The sequence below is a fragment of the Lynx canadensis genome, chromosome A3 (genome assembly GCF_007474595.2).
Source record: "Lynx canadensis isolate LIC74 chromosome A3, mLynCan4.pri.v2, whole genome shotgun sequence".
Taxonomy (NCBI): Eukaryota; Metazoa; Chordata; class Mammalia; order Carnivora; family Felidae; genus Lynx; species Lynx canadensis.
In genome coordinates this window covers 105,145,490-105,169,882 of record NC_044305.1, presented here as the reverse complement: position 1 = coordinate 105,169,882, position 24,393 = coordinate 105,145,490, and the positions used below count along the sequence as shown (strand labels likewise).

The 24,393-nt window shown below is 46.0% G+C and overlaps 1 pseudogene; it reads left to right on the top strand.

The window, feature by feature from the left end:
• The first annotated feature begins 878 nt into the window (after positions 1–878).
• LOC115511276 lies at positions 879–23,488 on the top strand (annotated as a pseudogene).
• Positions 23,489–24,393: the final 905 nt, after the last annotated feature.

Sequence of the window (24,393 nt, the reverse complement as noted above, 5' to 3'; positions counted from 1 at the left end):
ACTAGTTTGATGGCGTTTTTCTTCATGGCTCACACTCAAGAACCAAGGAATGAATGCAGATACTCACACAGACCAGTCCAGTGTGGGATAGTCACTGTCTGAAACCAGTCAGATAGGGGCGCCTGGGTGGCTCTGTCGGTTAAACATCTGACTTCGGCTCAGGTCATGATCTCACAGCTCGTGAGTTCGAGCCCTGCCTCAGGCTCTGTGCTGACAGCTCGGAGCCTGGAGCCTGTTTCAGATTCTGTGTCTCCCTCTCTGACCCTCCCCCGTTCATGCTCTGTCTCTCTCTGTCTCAAAAAAATAAATAAACGTTAAAAAAAAATTTTTTTTTAAATAATACACATTAAAAAAAAAAAAAAGAATTACTCCACACAGATGGATCTGCGGAAGACATTCATCGCCCCTTGCTTGGGTTGTGAATATGAGACCTGTTTTCAGGTGAACTGAGGGGACCCCCAATGGAATATGGCAGGACCAACCAGCATCCACTCAAAGTGGTCTTACAAGGTAAGATTACATGGATATACACCTCCAATTTTATTTACTTTTATAACGTTTAAAGATTTTATGGGGTGCCTAGCTGGCTCAGTCGGTGAAGCATGTGACTCTTGATCTTAGGGTGGTGGGTTCAAGCCCCACATTGGATACAGAGATTACCTAAAAGTTAAAATCTTAAATAAGTAAATAAATAAATAACTACATTTTAGGGGCGCCTGGGTGGCCCAGTCAGTTAAGCGTCTGACTTCGTTCGGCTCAGGTCGTGATCTCACAGTTTGTGAGTTCGAGCCCCGCATCGGGTTCTGTGCTGACAGCTCAGAGCCTGGAGCCTGCTTCGGATTCTGTGTCTCCTTCTCTCTCTCCCCTCCCCAACTTGTGCTCTGTCTCTCTATGTCTCTCAAAAAATAAATAAATGGGAAAAAGTTAAAAAAAAAACTACATTTTGTAAAGTTTTATTAAAAAAAGAGGAATATTTCCATTTTGTAAAAAATATAAATAATTGCAGGAAATATACATTCTCTACCCCTTAAAGTCCGTGTTGGACCCCTTGAGAATGACTGGTTTTCAGCCCCCAAGGCAGCTGCCACCTCAATTCTCCCAGTCTGATTGATGTACAGAAAACATCCCGCTGGAATTTCTGATTTTGCTCAGCTAAATTCTCCTCTTTCTCCCAATCCCTGGTTGGGCCACAATCACTACGTAGTTATCACTTTCCAGCCTTGATTCATCAGAGTCCATCTCTGATAAGTGGTTCTTCTCAAAGGAAAATATCTGAGTAATTATAAAATCACTGAGTTTCATCCTAACAGAATGAACTTTGTTTCTTTTATTTTCTTGCTATAATTAATTTTGTTTTATCTGTTTTCAAAAAAAAAATTTTTTTTTAACGTTTATTCATTTTTCAGAGACAGCATGCAAGTCGGGGAGAGGCAGAGAGAGAAGGAGACACGGAATCCGAAGCAGGCTCCAGTCTCTGAGCTGTCAGCACAGAGCCTGAGGCAGGGCTCGAACTCACGAGCTGTGAGATCATGACCTGAGCCGAAGTCAGATGTTTAACCGACTGAGCCACCCGGGCGCCCCTATCTGACTGGTTTCAGACAGTGACTATCCCACACTGGGACTGGTCTGTGTGAGTATCTGCATTCATTCCTTGGTTCTTGAGTGTGAGCCATGAAGAAAAACGCCATCAAACTAGTTGTCATAAGTGACAGGACCCCTCTGAGTATGAGGAACTCAAGTGAACTGCCAGGCTCTTTGGCAGTGGAACGCCACCCCTTGGGGTCCATGACGACAAGACAGCTGCTCCCAGGTGCAAATGAAGAATAACAACCCTCCCTGAGACTCTGCAAGTTTGGTAGATAACGGTTTCATGGATCACACAATAACCATCACAACTCAAAGTCACTGAAGCCACGTCTCCTGTCTAGTTCCTCGAAGAAAGAAAGAAAAACATAGAACAGGTTTTGGTTTTGGTTTTGGCTTTTTCACTTATTCATCCCACGAATTCTTGTTGAGTATCCATGATGGGCCAAGCACTGTGCAGAGTATTCAGAGAAAATGTGGAGGAAAATGTGTGATACCTGAGATGCTATCCCAAGTCCGCTCTGAAATAAAACAAACAAGGGTGGGAAGGAAACAGAAAAGGGGAGAGGAAACAATCTCCACCCGGGAGAAACACTAGCGACACAGCCAACTGGTGACCACACCGATAGTGGCAAAGTTTAGAAATGCATGGTATTGGGGCGCCTGGGTGGCTCAGTCAGTTAAGCGTCCAACTTCGGCTCAGGTCATGATCTCACAGTTCGTGGGTTCAAGCCCCGGGTAGGGCTCTGTGCTGACGGCTCAGAGCCTGGAGCCTGCTTCGGATTCTGTCTCTGTCTCTGTCTCTCTGTCTCTCTCTCTCAAAAATAAATAAACAGAAAGAAAGAAAGAAAGAAAGAAAGAAAGAAAGAAAGAAAGAAAGAAAGAAAGAAAGAAAGAAAGAAACACATTGTATCACATACTATCCAAAACCTCAAGGAACAGTTTTTCCATAAGTAAGCACTGCTCACACACACACACGCATTCCAAATGTCCTACTATCTGTCACATACAGTGGAGTGGGAGGGTTGCATTTTTGTTTACTTTGGCAAATCTAAATTTGGATCTAGGGCCTCATCACAAAGGCTGCCTCACAGACCCTGGTCCCTGTCGTGCACGTGTCCCTCAGGCAGCAGGCCCTGGCAACGGGGAGAATAGGCCAACCCACTAACGAGGGCTAAAGGCCAGGCCTGGGGTCCCCTGCCAGACGCTCCCTGACTGCCCACCATTCTGCCCTTTGACTGAACAATCTGTCTCGCAAAAACAATTGCCATTCAGTGTTCAGGAGATGAGCACCAAGTGCAAAATATTTACCATCCAGAAGTTAAGCTTCGGCACAAAATTGGTTGCCTCCTCAGTGAATTAAATTCAATTAGCTGCCTCCTTATCTCAGCTGTGCGTTGTAATAGCTGGTGACACCCGCCTCTGCCCACGTCTATGTAAGGGAGTTCGGGGAGCGGGGGGCGACGCGGGCACTTGGTGGGGTGTGCCGTCAGCAGACTATTTTGCCGCAAGACGATCACCTCCTTAGCAGCAAAGGAATCATCGGCTTTTCCTCCTCATTTATTTCCGCTGAGGATTTTGCTCCCCCTGCCCTCCCCACATCCACACTCAGCACTCAGAGAGCGGCAGGAGACCACTCTGCTCTGACAACCGTCTCTGCCACTGACATTATCTCCTAATTATCTTCTCAGCAGCGATGGCTGGGTACCAGTCCTCAACTTGTGCAAAATGATTCTCATACCCCATCTGATTGGGAGGAAAGGAAAAGTCTGTCGTTCTTCGAGCTTCTCGGGGCTGTTACCGCTTTTCCAAAGGAGACTAAATAATGTTCACAACAATCAGAAGGGAGAAAACACACACGTTACTTCAAGTGACCATTACTCAGAGCAGGAGAATGTGTTCGCAGCCAGATGAATGTTTCTGTACAGGGTAACTCTTATCCTCAGCAGACCTTCCAAGCGCCAGGGCCATTAAGTTAATGGCCTGAAACAGAGCCCAAAGACCCGTGTTTCTTCTACGACACTCGCTCTGCATGGTGGGATGTACTGGAGGCTTCAAAACAGGATTACTATTTTTTTTTAGAACAGATGACTTTTTTCCAACAGCCTTGAGGGACGCAGCTGCACGGTCCGTGGCAAGCTTTGCAAGGGAGAAGCCAGTTTGGCCTGGAAATCAGGTGGATGTGTTTAAAGGTCAACTTTAACAGGTTTGTCCTTAGAGGAACCAAGGCTGGAAGTCCCTCCCCCCTCTCCAAAATCCCTCCCCGACCTCAAGCCCCTTCTCCGGCCTCTAGTCACCTCTTGGTGACTTATGCCAGTGTCTGATGACCTCAGCTTGTTTCTTTTCCCCCCACTGCCAGTGAAGAGCCAGTTGGTCAGATAAATGGAGCCTAAAACGACTGAGCTTTGGGTAACTCCTCTTAGTTTCATAAACCCAGAATCCTGGCCCGCCACGTTGGTGGTTCAAGGGGAACCAGTAAAGGGCTGCGGATGGAAACAGCACCCAAAGTGTTTGCAGGCCTGACACCTTGGGTAAGGACCACTCACAGAGTTCCACTGTGGGTCAGTCAGCCACCCTCCTAAACCATTCCTCCTCAGGGACTCTCAGGGGACAGTCTCAGGGAAGGACAAAGGCCTGAGAGTTTGACACAGGGCACGCCACGATGTTACTTGCTTCTTGAAGATCTGGTCAACAGCTTTTAGACCTCCGGACCAGAGCAGGCATGGGGGTTTGCTCTAACTGGGAACTGGAGTTGGAGCTCTGGTTTGACTCTGAGCCTACTGTGTAATTATCTACAAAACACCTACTGGTTTAATAACAACAACAACTGGGCCGTTTTCTTTCACTTTGCAAAAATAAAGTTATTAGAGTAACCTCCCAAGCCATCAGATTACTGGTCTTCAAGCCTCAGAATTGCTCAGGTAAAAGGAACTGTCTAAATTTTAAAAAGCAGCATTAACGATTCTATTACTGGCTTTTATGAGAGAAAATGTTGGAAGAGGGTGTTGCAAAGCCCAAGCTGAAATATCCTGGCTTCTTTTTTCCAAAAATACAGCAGCCGGTGCTTCCTCAAGCCTCCTTTCCTCCATCCTGTCCCCCTGCCCCCCAGCTCTGCAGGGTGCCAGCTTTGCCTGTCTCTGGAGTGTGGTCATCAGCAAGGCCACCCCCCTGCCACTCTAGGAAGCTGGGACACATGGGTCATCAGCTGGGCTGCCAGCTGATGTTTATAACTTCAGGCCTCTGGTATTTCTTGTAAATAATTGGGGGAATAAATGCCTCCCCAGTGCTAGTCTTTCCTTATTCAGTCCTCAAATCGCACAAAGGTTTGATTTGTTGGCCAGTTACTGCGTGTCCTACAGTGGAGGAGAGAAAAATGTAATCCCGGTGAAGAAGTATTAATCATTGGCGAGGACCTGCAAGGCACTGAGGTGGGCCCGGAGAATGCCAGCATGAACAAGCGCTGCCTTTGGGATGCTGAGCAAAGACCAGCCCTCACTCTTGAGGAGCATAGAGCCCCAGAGACAAAGGGCAGGTGCTAGTCTGTGACACGAGGCTGGCCAGGTCAGGCTGTGGCCAAGTGCTCGGAGGCAGCAGAGGGAGCCCTTCCCAAAGCGGGGACGGGGGAAGGCTTCCAGGAGGCTGAGCTGGACTGAGATACACAGGATTTCTGTAGGAAGAGAGAATGACGCGGGGACATAAGGCAGAAAAGTGCTAGTGTCCGCAGAGGGCAGGAAGGTTTCGAGGAAAGCCAGCAGGGGCGTGTAGAGGAGCAGAGAGATGGGCTGTGTCTGCAGGACAGGCCACTAGGGGGGCATGGAGGCCATGCTGAAGAATCTGAGTCTGAGTCTGCACTCTGCCGATATTGGGCAGCCACGGAGAGTTTAAAAGGGAGGGCCTCGGGGCGCCTGGGTGGCGCAGTCGGTTAAGCGTCCGACTTCAGCCAGGTCACGATCTCGCGGTCCGTGAGTTCGAGCCCCGCGTCAGGCTCTGGGCTGATGGCTCAGAGCCTGGAGCCTGTTTCCGGTTCTGTGTCTCCCTCTCTCTCTGCCCCTCCCCCGTTCATGCTCTGTATCTCTCTGTCCCAAAAATAAATAAACGTTGAAAAAAAAAATTATAAAAGGGAGGGCCTCTGTCTGATACTCGTGCTCCCTGTGACTGAAGCGTCCCCCTCCTCCTGCTGAGGACCTCTCACCTTCCAGGCATAAGGAGTAAGGCAGGGAGAGGGCCACCACCCGGCCACCAGCTCTCTCCTCACCCCACCAGCGACAGTGCAAGTGCTGGGGGCTCTGACACCTGGGTCGGTCCCAACTCTGATCACACTGCTCTGCTGCGTGACAGCAGGTCAGTCCCACCCCCCGTCTGAATTTCACTCGGGGATGTAAATTGACCTCTGAGGTCCTGAACCACTCCAAGAGCATCTTCACGATTTAGGGACAGCCCATTTAGGAACAGGGGCATGGCTACGGGCTGCAGCTCTGCCTTCCCTATTTCCCCCGTGGGAGGAAGGTCAAGGGGGAAAGACCAGAACCATCCCTTTCACCAGTGGCTAACACACCTTTGCACCAAACCTCAGCAATTTACCTGTATCTATGGGCAGCTTTAGGGCTCAGCAACTGGTAGTGGTGGATGCAGAAACCAATAAGCCTGAAGCCACAAACGATAATGACCGCCGTTACCAACGTGTGCTGGGCACCTTACATAAGGTCTCCCTTAAACCTTAAAACAACTTGTGTGCTAGATATTCTGTGGATGGGAAATCCGAGGCTAAGAGAGGTGAAGTAAAGTGAGCAGCAGACTCCACCAGTGGTGGAGCAGGTCGGTCCGGCCCATCCCGTACACTGTTCCCAGATTCATCCTTCTGAAGCAGGTTTGCCGAAGCAGCTTTGCTCTGTGTCCTGTGTATGAACTTCCTTCCGGGGCCTACCCACCAATCAGGAAACAGAGTCCAAACAGAGTCCAAACTTCTTAGCATCGCACTTCGAGACCTATTATGTGGTTCCAGTCTTCTCTCTACTCCCCAAACCTTGAATTACCTGTCATCCTGAGACTGTGCCCTGTGTGTTCTCACGTCTGGTGTCGGCTCACCTTGCCCCCTCCATCTATGATATCCCGGTGTCATGTGTGCCTGTCAAAACACCCCCCCACACACACACCTGTAGACATCAGCTCAGTGTCGTCTCCCTGGAAGCTCCAGCCTCTCCACCCAGCCCTGTGTTTTCCCTGCACCAGATCCTCCTTTAAGACACTCAGCATTTTGAGCCAGACAAGTTTGTGTTGCACGGAACACTTCCCAAGACTGCAGGATGTTCAGTATCCCTGGACCTGCCCAAGCCCTGTGCCAAGAGATGATCCCCAGCGTTTGTGACAGTTAAAATAATGTCCCTCGCATTTCCAACCACTCTCCGGATTGAAACCTGACTGCCTTGGGTAACAGTGTGTTTACGTGTCTATCTCCCCCAGTGGACTACTCATATCTTGAGAGTAGGTATTATTTTTGGGTTCGGCTTTGCATTTCCTATAAGCCAAGTGCAATGCCCTGCACATTTCAAGCACAGGTATGTCCACTGAATGTACATAGAGGACAGTGGTTTTATTTCCCTACTTTATACGTACACTGATTTTTTAACTTCCATAGTCAAAGAGAGCAGTAGTAATCCCCATGCCAATACAAACCCTTACTGGTTCTGTCATTTAGTCACCTAAATTTTTATTTGATTCTCTGAACATTAAGAATCTAGAAAATAGGGGCACCTGGGTGGCTCAGTCCATTAAGCATCCGACTTCAGCTCGGGGCATGATCCACCAGTTCATGAGTTAGAGCCCTCAGTCAGGCTCTCTGCTGTCAGCGTGGAACCTGCTTCAGATCCTCTCTCTCCCTCCCTCTGTGCCCCTTCCCCACGCTCTCTCTCTCTCTCTTTCAAAAATAAATAAACATCTGGGGCACCTGGGTGGCTCAGTCAGTTAAGCCTCAAACTCTTGGTTTCAGCTCAAGTCATGATCTCCCAGCTTTGTGGGTTCAAGCCCCAAGTTGGGCTCTGTGCTGACAGAATGCAGCCTGCTTAGGATTCTCTCTCTCTCCATTCTCTCTCTCTCTCTCTCTCTCTCTGCTGTTCCCTCACTTGTGCTATCTCTCTCTCTCTCAAAATAAATAACTTTAAAAATAACTATTTTTACAAAAGTTCCTATATCTGCCATTCACTAATGCATTCATTCACTAATGCAAAAACTACAGAATCTCCAAGAGAACATAAAGATATTTATCCAAGCTCCTACTACTGGCCGATGTGGAACAAGTACATAAAGACATCTGAAGCTAGATCCCAACACTGACAGGTCCTGACATTTCCAGCTCAGGCAGGGTCACTTTCAGAAAACACCACCTTGCTTCTGGAGCCTAGCGTCCAGGCTTCACCTTGCAGCCAGGTAGATGCACAGGGTAAATCAAGGCTGCTTGCTTGAACCTCCATCAAAGCTGGCACAGCCTTTGAGTTTCCAGAAATAGGTCATGGTTGGCACGGAAGTAGAAGAATGTAATGTCTTTCTGTCTCCAGTACGAAATTTATGAGGACCAGAATTTGCCCGGGGTGGGACTCTGGGGGACTGAGTCAGCTCTCTGAATCCTACACGGGAGATGGCCCAGGACTGCTACACAAGAAAGAGCTGGAACGGCAGTAACTGATAGCAGAGATGGGCACTGGTCTTGGGAGTCAAGAGGCCCAGGTCCTGGTCCTGGCTCCAGCTCCACTAGGCATGTGACCTTGTCAAGTCAAGTAACCTCCCCGAACTTCACCCATGGGGTGTGATATTACCTGCTTGCTTACCTCTATGGTAGTCAAATGAGTTAATATATACAGATATGCGTTTTATTTATTTATTTTTGAAGGTTTATTTTTGAGAGAGAGTACGTGAGCAGAGGAGGAGCAGGTGGGAGGGTGGGTGACAGAGGATCTGAAGCGGGATTTGTGCTGAGAGCAGCGAGCCTGATGCGGGGCTCAAAGTCACGAACTGTGAGATTCTGACCCGAGCTGAAGTCGGGACCCTTAACTGACTGAGCCACCCAGGCGCCCCTTATTTTTTTTTTAAGATTTTATTTTTAAGTACTCTCTACACCCAAAGTGGGGCTCCAATTGACAACCCCAAGATCAAGATTAGGGCATGACTGCAGGTTGACTCCACGAGGAAATGACTGCAAAGACTATTCCTGAAGGAGACTCGGGCAGTTGTGTTTCCTTCTGTCAATAGTAAACAAAACACAATTTTCACATTCTTTGTCCTCCAGATAATAAAGCAATTCGTATTCACTACGGAAAAGCAGAGAGCAAAACCAAGAAAACCTAGTATATCCACTGTCTTAGTCAGCTCGGGCCGCCATAACAAAATGCCACAGACCGGGTGCCTTTAACAACAGACATTTACTTTCTCACAGTTCTGGGGGCTGAAAGTCTGAGATCAGGGTGTCGGTGTGGTCAGGTTCTGGGGAGACCTTTCTTCTTGGCTTGCAGACAGCTGCCTTCTAGCTTCGTTTTCACTTGATGCACGTGCAAGTGCCCAGAGAGAGACATCTCTCTTCTTCCTATAAGGTCTAATTCTATAGAGAATTAGGACCCCTCCCTTATGACTTCATTTAACCCTAATTGCCTCCAGACAGGCCCTATCTCCAAATACAATCAGTCACGTTGGGAGTCTAGAGCTGCAACATATGAATTAAAGGAGACACAATTCAGGCCATAGCACCCACAATCTCACTTGCCTGGAGAAAACCACTCTTTATCCTTAGAGGTGTATCCTTAGTAGGTGTATCTCCTACTATTCTCCTAAGTGCACGGATTAAGAGAGAGAGAAAAACATGACACCATGAGGAATAGTTTGTGGCTGGCTATTTTCACTCAACAGTATATGGTGACAGTCTTTCCACATCATCAAATTTACTTTCCCCACATTGATTTTAGTAACCCACCTATTCCTCGGTATGGCCGCATTATTGTTCCTATGGTCCCAATTTTAGCCTTTTAGTTTGCAGCCAACTTTCCCCATTACAGAGTGTGCTGGGATGAACAGCCTTGACTGCTTCCTTAGGACAGATTACTGAGAGTGCAGGTATAGGTCAATGGGCCTGGGCACTTCTAAAGACTTTTTTTTTTTAATTAAAAATTTTAAAGTTTATTTATTTATTTTGATAGAGACAGAGACGGCATGAGCAGGGAAAGGGCAGAGAGAGAGGGAGAGGGAGAATCTCAAGCAGGCTCCCAGCTGCCAGCGCAGAGCCCGACGCAAGGCTCCAACTCGCAAAACCGTGAGATCGTGACCTGAGCTGAAACCAAGAGTCAGATGCTCAACCGACTGAGCCACCCAGGTCCCCCTCTGAAACCTTTGATGAGCAGTGTCAGAACATCTGCGCTCATTTATACTCCCACCAGTAGCAAATGAAAATGTAGCCTCACTTTTTTTCAACATTAACTTTTTATTTGGGGATAAATTTCTACCTACAGAAAAGTTGCAATGACAGTACAGAGAACAGAGTTCCTATATGCCTATTACCCAGTTTCTCCTAGGGCTAAATAACATATTACCAAACCATGGTGCATCTGTCAAATCTGAGAAATTAACACTAATACATTACTGTTCACTCAACTGCAGACTTAGTTCTCACTTCACCAGCTTTTCTGCTAAGGCCCTCCTACTCTCCCAGGATTTAACCCAGGACACCACGTTGTGGGGTTTTGTTTGTTTGTTTGTCATACTGCATTGTGTATTGTGTGGCATCACGCAGCATTATTTACAATGGCCAAATTATGGAAGCAGCCCAAGTGTCCATGGACAGATGAGCGGGTAAAGACGATGTACACTTTTTAACTCTTACTTTTTATCAGCTACAGGAAAATCCCCTGGTGTTTTGGGGGCCTGCTGTGTCTAATGCTAACTAGTAATTATTGTTCATTGTTTCAGGGTATGTCTTGTTCCAGCCTATGCTTGTTGCATCAGCAAAGTTACTGCGATACAAGGCAGTGAGAGTGATTTAGAGAAATTGACCATTATGGTTTATCTCCCCAAACTCTGTAAAATGCCAAGGGGAAGGCTCTTTGTGTGGGAAAGGTCATGCATGTGTTCCCACAGGGTCTCTCATGTCACTGTTAGGCAGGAATCAAACAACAGCATCACAATTGGATTTTGCTCTATATTTGGAAAATTTGGCTCCTCATTACAAGGCAAGTTGATGCTATCTTATTTAGTTCATTCTTTTGCTCATCTCCTGTAATCATTAAATTACAGAGCCATATTTCCAAAGCTCTAGGGCGGGGGGCGGGGGGACGGATTAGGAATAAAATCTTTTAAGCTTCTGCAGAAAAGATTTGGATTCGTTTACGAATGGTGGGTGCAGAGCCTGGGGAATGATCTATTCGCAGCCGACCTAGGTGAATGATTTGCTTCATTTTCCGTGGCTCTGTGATGTTCTCTTTTTAATGCAGAACAAGGATGGCACCTTTAATATTCTGTTCCTGAATGTATCCCTGATGGCTCCATGACCCTATCCCTAGAGGTAACAGTGAATGGAGGAACTAGAAGTCATAAAATATAGGAATGATCAGAAGGGAGAAAATGAAAGCTGAGAAAAGGCTGCTGGGTTGTTTATCAAACTACCCTGAATAAGGCCGTTTTGATCCCGCGGAGCAGCTCTGTGCCTTTCTCAGCACTGTCTATTTGAAAGTCTTTGTTCTTTCCTTAGAGAGACTGTTTCTCTTAGGTGATTCAAAAACTTAACAAATATTTAGTGAGCCATTAGAACAATTCTCAGGCCAGCATTCATAGGACTTATCTCCCAAGCTCCACATCTATCTGAAACCATGATTGATTTGCTTATATTTTCATTTTCTCTCATTTTCTCTGAGAGTCCAATTTGGACACTTCCAGCAAGTGACGGTGGGGACAACTATTTGTTTCTTCAGGCAGTCTAGCCTCAGCTTAGGATTTCCCCCAGGCCATCGCCACCGGCCCCTATTCAGAGGGGAAGTAATATGGGACCAAGTTTGTGGTTCTCCTGGGTAATCTTCTAGAAGGACTCTACTGGTGAGAGCTGCTACAACTGTCTCCTCCCAGGCAACTCTGCCAGGATGTGGCTCTGCAGGCCAGATTTTCATTCCAAATGCAGGACCCACGTGCCTCATTATATCGCGTGTCTTAATTAAGAATGCGAGAGAAAAATCAGAGCAGAAATACATCTCTAAGATGGTATTATTGATCCCGTAGCCTCCTCATGGAGTCCCCCAAGGACCACCCTCCTCGACTGTCCTTACTTCTGTGACCAGGAGGCAAGCCCCTGAGAGCTGCCTGAGGACCAAGGGCAAACGGACGCACAGCCCCCACAAATCACAGCTAACCAGCATGAGCTCAGTGTCTCAAGCACCTTCTAGCGTGCAAAGGTGTGCTTGAGGTTGGCTTGTTTAAAATCACCTTGGGGACCAAGGACTGGAATTGATGTCCCTAAGTATTGCAAGTTGCAGAGAGCTCAGGCAATAAAAGGAACAGCCAAATTTCTTGCTTATAGCTTCCTTCAGGCTGCACCTCCAGACCTCATTAATCAAAGGAGTTAACATCCAGACACATTCATTTCTCTTATCTATCTATCTACCTACCTACCTATCTAGAACATGATCAAGAGAGAAGCAGAGGGACAGAGAGAGAGAGAGAGAGAGAGAGAGAGAATCTTAAGCAGGCTCCATGCCCAGCTTGGAGCCGGACGTGAGGCTTCATCTGACAGCCCTGGGATCTAGACCTGAGCCCAAATCAAGAGTTGGATGCTTAACTGACTGAGCTACCCAGGCACCCTCATCTCTCTTTTTAACACTTTATGTCTCGTGTCTTTGATTAATTCAATCAATAAAGACGATTTCATGGTGCCAAGCGCTCTTATTAGTATCTTAAAATTTGGCCTCTAATTTTACCGACCGGGGATATAGCAGAATCTAGGGGGATCTCTTTGTTCCTAATGAGCCAAGCATCTGAAATTGGCGAAAGGATTCTTTCACCAGTTCTATTCAAATGAAGTCAAGATGTACAAAAGCCCATGCCTGGGAATCCGTCCTGAGGAAATGGTTCAAAATGTTGGAAATGCGTTTGGGGAAAGGGGCCTTGTCTGCCATTTGCTCTTTGTCCGTGCTGCTGCCTGCAGCCCGCACCCTGCTCTGCCACGTCACTGGGTCCTTCCCCCCTGCTTCTCAGACCTTTGCCTGCACCACAGCCGCTCACAACTTGTAGCTCTGAAATCCCCTTCATTCCCTTCAGTGTCAGGGGACAGGGGACTCTTGGAGGTCCAGGGGTGGGCGGGAGTGTGCTTACTGCCTGGTATCTTATAAATCATTCACCAGGGATTCTGAAAAGTCACCAACACCGCACGACTGTGGTGGGTGGCAGGTTCTGGGATTGCACTGCACAGCCGTGTTGGTGAGGACTGGGTTTGGCCATGCTGAGGTAACAGACCGGTGCTTACAAGCCCAAATCGCCTAGTTTACTAGCTTTTACTAGCTACGTCACTTCAGGCAAGTTAGGTAACCACGTCGTGCTTCACTGCTCATGTGTCAAACAGGGACAGTAATAGTACTGACTTCATAAGTTGGTATAAAAATTAGTATATAAGCCAAGCACTTAGAGCAGTACTTGGCATGTGATAGTGATTATAACGATAAAACAGAGGGGGGGGGGAACCCCAAAGAATTTTCTTCTGTACGTTTTAAAAAAAAAGGGGGGGGGGAAGTCCAGACGTAAATAGTGCAGAACTGGTATGGGAGCTTCATGGTATTATTAGAGCCAGACTCCTCTCTTTCTGTTCCCTCTTCAAGGTTACTTCATAACACAAGATAACTGCTGGAGCTCCAGTCATTGCAGAGTTCTCTCAAAATCCTCCTCCTCAGTGCAATGCTGGGCAATTCAGCTTCCTCTTTGTGCTGCCCTCACCTAGATCTGAATACCCAGGGGTCTTCTACAACCAAAATGCTCATCAAACCAATCAAGCATTTCTCGAAACCAAAGACTGGATAAGCTGGTGGGTAGATCCATGTATTTCTCCTGCCCCCTCCTCTTACTCCTCCAAAGCATCAGTAAAGGGATTTGGAAAGGATGCAAACCCGCAAGGGCCATGAAGAGACAGAAGAGGGGATGGCAACAACAATATTTTGGAAGCCAAAAAGCAGATGGGGAAGTGCCGAATGATTTAGGCATTTCTGAGAAAGCTGAAATAGAAGCCAACAGGTAGGAAACAAACACACACACAAACAAAACAAACAGGAGTCCCTTTTACAGCCCACCCCCAAAGGCTCAGGGATTGGCCAACAGGTACCATGGGTAATGACGGTGAAGGTGGAGCCCAAAGCAGGATTGGTGAAAAGGCTGTTTCAGAAACAGTTGGAGGGATACCGGGCTGGCTCAGTTGGTAGAGCATATGACCCTTGATCTCAGGGTCGTGAGTTCCAGCCCCATGTTGGATGTAGAGATTAGTTTTTTTTTTTGTTTTTTTTTTTTTTTTAATTTTAATGTTTATTTCTTTTTAAGAAGGAAAGAGAGAGACAGAGTGCGAGCAGGGGAAGGGCAGAGAGGGAGAGGGAGACACAGAATCTGAAGCAGGCTCCAGGCTCTGAACTGTCAGCACAGAGCCCGCCGCAGTGCTCGAATCCACAAGCCATGAGATCACAACCTCAGCTGAAGTCGGACGCTTAACTGACTGAGCCACCCAAGTGCCCCTAGAGATCACTTAAAAAAAAAAAGTGTTTAGACCCCCAGATCCCCTCTCCTGGGTGGTGGTCTCCCCCCTACCCCAGCTAGAAACTTGAGGTCTATTATCTGGAGACAAGAGAGGGTCTCGGGTCTGGGAAACATGACCCAAGTTTTCAGTTGGAACACAGGGTAATTGGAGGATGTTTAAGTGTTGAATATTGAAAGCCCAAACTCCTTCTCCCACTGGCTCCCAGGTGTATACTCTCCAAGCAAGAAACTGGCTGGATGCATCTTCTCAGGGAATGAGACTTCCTGACATCAGGGAGACATCGATAGGACCCAGCCGATAAGGACAAGACCCACAAGGTAAACAATCCACAACTGGCAGAGATCCCAATCAGTCTAGGATCAGCCTCTCGGGAAAGAGATCAAAAAACCCAACAGAAACTACCTGGAATGAACAAAACTTAAAAAAAAAAAAAAGACAAAAAAACATGGCATAAAGAAACAAGGTCAATGACATCATGAATAAACAATCAGACAAATCAAGGATGTGGGACACATCAGAAGACAATTGGCCAAGTCTCTTGGAGTCAGTTTGATGACAAAAAGGGGTATGAGGGGGAACCCGCTTTAAATAAAAAAGATATAACAACCAAATGCAGTCTGTGGTATTTGATTGGATCCTGGTTTAAAAAACACATTGTAAAAGATATTTTTGGAACAACCAAAGAAATTTGAATACTAGGTGTCAGAAACTAGGGACCTTCCTTTTTCCAGGTGGCCGGGAAGATGGCGGACATTCAGACTGAGTGTACCTACCAAAAGCAGCCAACCATCTTTCAAAATAAGACGAGGGTCCTGCTAGGAGAAACTGGCTGGAGAAGTTCCTTCGATACTACAGAAACATCGGTCTGGGCTTCAAGATGCCCAAGGAGGTCATTGGGGGCACCTAATATTGACCAAAAATGCCCCTTTACTGACGTCTCCATCCAAGGGCAGATTCTGTCTGGTGTGATGACCAAAACAAAGATGCAGAAGACCATTGTCACCTCCACCACATCTGAAAGTATAACCACTTTGAGAAACACCATAAGAACATGTCCGTGCACCTGTCCCCGTTTCAGGGATGCCCAGATTGGCGACACTGTCACAGTGGGCAAGTGCTGGCCCTTGATCAAGACTGTGTGCTTCAATGTACTCAAAGTCACAAAGGCCACTGGCACCAAGGAACAATTCCAGTAAGTTCCGAGACTAGAAGTCTGCCCACACCCCCAAAGGAAATAAAGTTATTTTCCCAGTCAAAAGAAAAAAAAAAAAAAAAACAAGAAAAGAAAGAGAAAAAGAAAAGAAAAAAAAGAAACTAGGAAATTAGTCTACTTTTAAAAAAGTACTGTTTATTATTGAAAGGTATGTGATGAAGTTTATTTTGGAGAATGCCCTTACTTTTTGGATTGCTTCAGATTCTGTGTCTCCCTTTCTCTCTGCCCCTACCCCACTCATATTGTCTCTCTCAAAAATAAAATAAGCATTACAAAAATTAAAAAAAAAAAAAAAAATGAGCGACGCCTAACTGACTGAGCCACCCAGGCACCCATGGCTTTGTTCGTAATGGTATAAAACTGAAAAGGACTTAAATGTCCATTGTTTAGAAAACTGGTTGAACGAGCTAAAATATAGCCACACATTGCCATAAAAAGCAATGAGGAAAAACTCTATTGACATGGAATGGTCTTCAGGATATACTGTTTAATGAAAAAACTATAGTGTGCTACTTTTCACATGGGAAGGAAGGGAAAATACTAATTATATAAGCACTGGAGGGCGCCTGGGTGGCTCACTCAGTCGAGCGTCTGACTTCGGTCAGGTCATGATATCATGGTCTGTGAGTCCGAGCCCAAAATCGGCTCTGTGCTGACAGCTCAGAGCCTGGAGCCTGCTTCGGATTCTGTGTCTTCCTCACTCTCTGCCCCTCCCCTGCTCGTGCTCTGGCTCTCTGTCTCTCAAAAATAAACATTAAAAAAAAAAAAAAGCACTGGAAAGCAAATCATCAACAAATAAAATGGTTAGAAGCAGGCAACGGGGCAGGGGAGGAAAGGGGTCAGCACTCACTTACACACCGATTATATAGTTTCAGCTTTGGAATCATGGTTTCATAACCAAAAAATTTACTGGTAAAGAGAAAAACCCCTAGGTTTACAAAGACTGAAATAATGTGAGAAAGTCTTGTGATATTAGGTATAAATGTAATACTCAACATCTTATGTTCCACATGTTTACAACAGTGTGAAAAAATAGTCCTAGCCTTGGCATGGAATAATGACTACAAGGGCATGGGACACAGAGTTACATGGTTGCTCTCCTTCTCCTTGCTTCTGTTCTCAAAACTCTCATGCATCTGAACTCATTTAATGATGGGAAAAAAAGAGAATCGACTTTTTTTTTTTTCTAGAAAAGTACTTTAGTTATGAGCAAAAAAAAAAAAAAGTGAATTAGAAGTAAAGAGAATCGACTTTTAAGAAGCCGCAGCTGGCCGTGCTCTGTACTAGAAGAACTTGCATTTGTGAGCCCCTACACTCACCCTCACACATATTCATTCCGTCATGTAATTCTCATGACAGCTCCAACCGGCAGATGCGTCTTTAAAATCGCGGCAAGGTAACAACGCTTTGGAGTTGGACTCTGAGACCAGGGCTTCTTGCCACAGCTGCCTCCAACATTTTGGTGGGCGGCCCTCATTTTGTTCAGGCCAGAGGTGAGAAGGTGGCCCCTCCAGGAAAAGCTCTGGGAATCGGGATCTGGTTCCAGCACCCAGGACACACTGAAGTCCTACCATGAGTTTTTGAGACACACGACATTATGAAAGACTTGGAAAGGTTTCGATAATGATTATGACCTTCCAAATGAAATAAACAAAAATCCTCTAAAGAAACCAGTCCTTTAGAGACCTAAAAAAAAAAAAAAAAAAAAAAAAAACACAGGAAGAGTCCAAGAATGTAGCAGCTGCTTCCAAAGGAAACCCCATTACAATTTAAAGCTCTGGGTATCTATGACACACGTAACCTGATTATTAATTCTGAAATGGCCTTGGAAGAACACAATTTACAAAAGTAGAAGGTTTATCCCTTCCTCTCTGCAAGTGAGGGGATCCACAAGATGCCAACGAGCTACAGACAGGCACACAGAGATGGAAGATGGAGGGGGAAAGCTTCCCATGGTGTCCTGGGGGCAGCACAGGGGGCTCATTCCAGGGACTCAGGGCCAACAGGAGTCCTACTTGCATCAGGATCCCAGAGCTCCCAGGAGAAATGGGAAAAGAATTTCTGACAGATGGCACCGTGAACAACACTGCCCCAAAGAAGAGAGACAACGGCTGCCCGACCTTCTGGGAGCAGGATGGGAAATGCCTCAGCCTCAGCATCTTTTCAATGTTCATTGCCCTACAATGTTCAGCTTTCTGACTTGCCTGTTCATATCCTTTGCCCATTTTTAAAAATTCTGGGTTGGCGCTTTCTTTTTGATTTGTAGAAGTTCTCTATTCTAGTTCTCTGTGTCACAGGATGTTAAAAGAGGGCTCTTCCTGCTTCAATTCTAATCTTCACTCAGAGGTACTGATATGTTCTATACCAAAATACCAAAGTGGGCATGCGGCTTGCTCTCCATATGCAGAATTTACAAAGGAAGTTTCAGAAAACTAGAGTCCTTAGCCAAGTCAAGAATAATGGGGGCGCCTGGGGGGCTCAGTTGGTTAAGCATACAACTCTTGATTCCGGCTCAGGTCTTGATCTCACCATTTTTTGTTTTTTTTTTTAATTTTTTTTCAACGTTTATTTATTTTTGGGACAGAAAGAGACAGAGCATGAACGGGGGAGGGGCAGAGAGAGAGGGAGACACAGAATCGGAAGCAGGCTCCAGGCTCCGAGCCATCAGCCCAGAGCCCGACGCGGGGCTCGAACTCACGGACTGCGAGATCGTGACCTGAGTCGAAGTCGGATGCTTAACCGACTGAGCCACCCAGGCGCCCCTTGAGCTCACCGTTTCTGAGTTCGAGGCCGGCATTGGGTTCCGCGCTGAGTGCAGAGCCTGCTTGGGATTCTGTCTCTTTCCTCTCTGTCCCTCACTCTCTGTCTCAAAAATAAATAAACAGTAAAAAACAATAGAAGAGTCAGAGTGTGGAGAGAGAAGAGAAATTTCTGAAGAGACTTCTTCAGAGGCTTTTTGCCCTAGAATGAATAGTTGCTGGCCCATCTCGGCAGGAGGCACAGGGTTGCTTCCTACTTTGCCTCAATCCTAGAGAGGATGGACAGATCACTGCAACACCACTCATGGAGCTCGCCGTGTGTGTTCCTATAGTTGGGGTCTCTGTGGATCAGCATTAGACTCTTGTCCAGGAAACCCAGAGAGCAGGCATGAGAACGGATTGCTTAGATGGGAGAGCCAAGAGACTGCTGCTGCTTTGGCTCCCTATTCTGAGTTCATCAAGAAAAAGGATGCAGGAGTGTTTCCATGAATAAAACGAGGGCAGTGTGGAGAGGGCTGGCAATGGTCCTGTCCAATGAGGCTGTGGTCCTGTCCAGTGGGGCTGCTTGAAGAAGCAAAGGGGACCCAGCAGCAAGAAGCTAGAGATGAATCCCGTTCCTAGGGGGCTAGAAGGAGACACAGCAGCCACTCACCACAGAACACATCTGTGAGGGTGGAGGGACCTGCAGGAAAGAGGACCCTAAGAGAATCTCCTAAGAGGGCCATGAAAGTGTCACCGAGAGAGAAAAAAAAATGCTTTAATCTCTGCCAAACCCATAGCTCAAAGCCATGTTATGAGGGAGCCCTGCTCATTTCTTCCCTTCTACCCCTGGGCCATGGAAAGATAAGAACCAAGGCTAGGGTGTGGGGTCTGGAGAGAGCCCAAGACAATGACCTAGCAAAAACACTAACTGCCCCCTTCTTTCTCACTTCAGGCTGCCCACTCAAAGCAGATCTCAGTTGGAGGAAAGAAAAACTTTCTACATTAAATCAAGTTCAAAGTTTTTTGTTTTTTGTTTTTTTAAGATTTTATTTTTAAGCAATCTCCACACAGGACGTGTGATCAGCCCTGAGGTCAAGAGTTGCACACTCCACCAATTGAGCCAGCCAGGCGCCCCAAGTTCAAAGTTTTAAGATCTTGAATGGGTAATATTTATAAACCGAGAATAGGCTTATGCGTTAAAGTGACTCTAAGAATGCTATCTAAGAATGAATGGAAAAGTCTCAGACTTGCCAGAGTTTTAAATCTAGGAGTAGGAAAAGATTACACCATTGAAAAAATTTTTTTATTTTTAAGTTTATTTATTTTTGAGAGAGACAGAGAAAACGAGTGCGGGAGGGGCACAGAGAGAGGGAGAGAGAGAATCCCAAGCAGGCTCCGCCCTGTTAGCACAGAGCCCGATGTGGGGCTCGAACTCACAAACCGTGAAATCATTCCCTGAGCCAAAATCAAGAGTCGTTGCTTAACCCACTGAGCCACAAAGGTGCCCCATTAAAGAGAGGTTGGAGCAATGGGGCATCTGGGTGGCTCAGTGGGTTAAGCGTCCAACTCTTGATTTTGGCTCAGGTCATGATCTCACAGTTCATGAATTCGGCTCTGCACTGACAGCACAGAGCCTGCTTGGAATTCTCTCTCTCCCTCTCTGCCCCTCCCTGGCTCATACACAGCCTTTCTCTCTCTCTCTTTCAAAATAAATAAATAAATTTTTAAAAATACAAATAAAAAATAGGGGTGCCTTGGTGGCTCAGTCAGTTAAGTGCTCTCGATCTCAGCTCAGATCATGAACTCACGGTTTGTGAGTTCGAGTCCCCCATAGGGCTCCATGCTGACAGCGCATAGCCTGCTTGGGATTTTCTCTCTCTCTCTGTCTCTCTACCCCTCCCCGTGCTCTCTCACTCTCAAAATAAGTAAATAAACATTTAAAAAACTAAAATTTTTTTTAAATTTTGAAACATTAAAAACACTTTTAACAGTTTTCAAGTTTTGTTTTCATGCTCAGATTTTCAATTCATCTGGAAGTTGTTTTTGGTGTTAAAAAAGGATCAAGTAAAAAAGGGTGCCTGGGTAGCTCAGTTGGTTAAGCATCTGACTCTTGATTTGATTTTAGCTGGCGTCATGATCCCGGGGCCATGGGATGGAGCCCCATGTCGGGCCCTGCACTGCGCGGGGAGCCTGCTTAAGATTGTCTCTCTCCCTCAGAAAGAAAGAAAGAAAGAAAGAAAGAAAGAAAGAAAGAAAGAAAGAGAGAAAGAAAGAAAGAGAGAAAGAAAGAGAGACAGAGAGAGAGAAGGAAGGAAGGAAGGAAGGAAAGAAAGAAAGAAAGAAAGAAAGAAAGAAAGAAAGAAAGAAAGAGGCAAGTCATTAGCGCTATCAACGAGATGTGAATGAAAATGAAGCGTGCCACTTCCAACTAGAAATCCTAAGATCCTGCATGCTTCGCCATCTTCTCTTTTTCCCTCTGGCACGAGAATAGCAACATCTCAAGATGAAGGCAGCTTCTTCACCCTGGCTCCTGGAATGAAAAGGATACGGCCAGAATCACAGCCAATCTGTGAAAGACATGTAATGTGAGCAAAAAATAAACTTTTCTGCTTGTAAGAAATGAAGATTTAGGGGGTTGCTGGTTAGCACTGCATAGCTTCGTCCAAGGTGACTGATACAAACTTCAAGCTGTCAAGTGTAAATACATTTTAAAAATATTTTTATCACATATTTTATATCGTTTCTAAGTGTTTAGAGTAAATGTGAAAATTACATACCCACTGTGCTTTTCTTTTTTTATCACGGTAAAATATACATAAAATTTGCCATTTTAACCATTTCAAGTGTATAATTCAGTGGCATTAAGTACATTCAAAATGCTCTGAATGGCAACCATCGCTGCCATTTCCAGATATTTTCATCATTCCAAACAGAAACTCTATACCCATTCAACAATTTCTCCAGTCCTTCCACCCCAAGCTCCTGGCAATCCTCTATTCTGCTTTTTGTCTCTAGAAACTTGTATATTCTAGCTACCTCACATAAGTGGAACCCTACATTATTTGTCCTTTTGTGTCTGGCTTATTAACTTAGTATAATGTTTTCAAAGTTTATCCATGTAGGAGCATGTATGAGAAACTCATTCGTTTCTAAGGCTGAGTATTGTTCCTTTGTGTGTGTGCATGTGTGTGTGCGTGTACGCATGTGTGTACCCCCAACATCTCCTCTGTCCATTCATCTGTTAATGGACATGAGTTATTTCTACCTTTCTGGCTACTGTTACTATGCATTCTTAATTTAATAGTAGTTAAATACATACATGCTATTATAGAAAAAGGTCTAAAATATTACACAAGAAACACTACCAGTGGGTGTCAATTTATTTATTTTTAAAAAAATTTTTAATGTCTATATATTTTAGAGAGCGAGAAAGAGACAGAGCACAAGCGGGGGAGGGGCAGAGAGAGGGAGACACAGAATCCAAAGCAGGCTGTCAGCACAGAGACTGATGCGGGGCTTGAACTCATGAACTGTGAGCCGAAGTCGGATGCTCAACTGACTGAGCCACCCAAGCACTCCTGTTGGGTTCAACTTAGAATGGAGAAAACTTTTAGTCTTCATTCTATATATTCTTATATTATTTAAATTTGTTTTAATTTTTATGCAACTTAAAAAACTAATAAAGAGTTTTAAAAATAAATGTTTCCTTTTGATGAGAAGCGGGACAAACAAGAGACATAATGAGTCACTGAAAATATGGTTTGGTTTTGTTTTTATTAACTTTTTTTAACACTTATTTATTTTTTCAGAGACAGAGACAGAGCATGAGCTGGGGAGGGGACAGAGAGAGAGGGGGAGTCACAGATTCCAAAGCAGGCTCCGGGCTCTGAGCTGTCAGCACAGAGCCCGGTGCGGGGCTCGAACTCATGAACCACAAGATCACGACCTGAGCCCAAGTTGGATGCCCAACGAACTGAGCCACCCAGGTGCCCCTGTTTTGTTTTGTTTTTAAATAAACTCTATACTCAACGTGGGGCTTGAACTTACAAACCTGAGATCCAGTCATGTGCTCTACCAACTGAGCCAGTCAGGTTTCCCTGCAAATGTGTTTTTAAAAATTATTTGTAAAAGGGGTGCCTGGGTGGCTCAGTCGGTTGAGTGGCCAGCCCCTGATTTCGGCTCAGGTCATAATCTCATGGGTTCGTGGGTTTGAGCCCTGTATCAGTCTCTATGTTCACATCTCGGAGCCTGCTTCAGATCCTCTGTCTCCCTCTCTCTGTCCCTCCCTCTCTCTCTCTCTCTCTCTCTCTCTCAAAAATAAACATTAAAAAAATAGAAAATCCTTTAAAAAATTATTAGTCAAGGCTCAGGGTGCCTCCACTAGTGGGCCAGCAACAGAACTTCCATAAATGAAGAACATTAATTAAAAATTAAAACTACCCTGCAGGAAGCTGTAAATGACTAAATGACACTCTTCCACATGATACTGTCACTTTTTTTCTCCTTTAATTCTCCTATTCTTCTGTATCAGATTTTATGGGCCATAATGATTAATGATTATTAGTAATAACAGTCCTTTTTGGACAAAGCTGAAGCTCATTACAGTATCATATTCCCTGAGCCTAAATGTGATTAAGAATACACTTCATTTCAGCTACATCATTTGCAGTAAAAACGCTACCTTGTGTAACTGCTCCTGGTTTTTAACTGAAAAAGCTACTGGGATTCCAGCTGTTCACACTGTGGAACACTGTTCCTGGCAGGCCCCAGGGAGCTCTCCTCCGCATCTCCCAGGTGCTTGAGAATGATGTTCCAACCCTGCTTCTTAACATCCTTGGAAGAGGTTACACTCCAGCAAATGGCAACCTGGAATCAAAGATCTGCCAGGCGGCCGGACGGCCTGGAGTGACGCTCAGCTACGTCCACCTTGTATGCAACGTGACCTGAACTTTCTGCTCTCGATTTCACGTTCTGGGCCAGTGGGACACAGCTGCCACGGTAGAAGCAGCTACTCACAGCGAGCCAACAGTGGTGCTCGGGGCCAAATCCCGACCGGGCTTCCAGGCCAGCACCACTCACACGAACCCAGGCTGCTGGTCAGTTTTGACCACAGATTCCCTCTCTTCCACGGGGCAGTCCGTCCAGGGTGAAGATTCAGCCATCGAAGAGCTAGGTTTAATTTCAGCCGAAATTTAACTAGAGCTCCCAGTGGCTGAGTCCAGTGATTGCTTCCCAGTCTTGCGCTCTCCTGACTGTTGGGAGTCACTCGACATTGCAGGGCCCCTCACCCTCCCCTCCTCCTCTGGCCTCATTTGCTAGTCTCCTGGAGGTGAATGCAGGTTGCCTCCTCTATTCCCTCAATACTCCCTTTCAGAGGAATTTCTTTCTTATCCTATTCCAGACTAGCTTCTATTTTCATCTATGTGCCAAGGATTCCCAAATCCTGACCGCTTCGATGACTCTAGATTAGACCTCTCCCCAGGGCTTCAGGCAGAGTCACTAGCATTTGGATGCTGCCTAGCCTCCTCAGATTTAACGTCCAAAATGGAGTTAACTCCCACTCTCTCCCTGTCTCTTGTCTCTGCTACCGGATCCTCTCTTATCTCACTTCTTCCTATCTGGGTGATGAGTTGGTCCCACTCCACCCTTGACTTAGCTCAAAGAGTGACCCTTCCTTGGTGCGCCTGGGAGGCTCAGTCTGTTAAGTATCTGACTCTTGATTTCCGTCCAGGTCATGATCTCACAGTCGTGGGATCAAGCCCCAGGTGGGCCCCTGGGCTGGGTGTGGAGCCAGCTTAAGATTCTCTCTCCTTCTGCCTTTGCCCTTCCCCCACTTGTGCTCACTTGCACAAGTGTGCGCGCTCTCTCTCTCTCAAAACAAAACACAACAACAACAACAAAAACGATCTTGAAAAAGAGTGATCCTCCCTAAGGACAAACCTTGCCATGCCATTCTCCTGGTTTATGTCCTTTGGTGGCTCCCTCCCTGCAGGGTCAAGCCCATCTCCTTGGCTGGCACATGTGGCCTTGCCTAATCTGGCCTCTGCCCACTCACTAGCACCCCACCCCCCAACACTCTTCTCTGTGCACTTGCCGGCCAA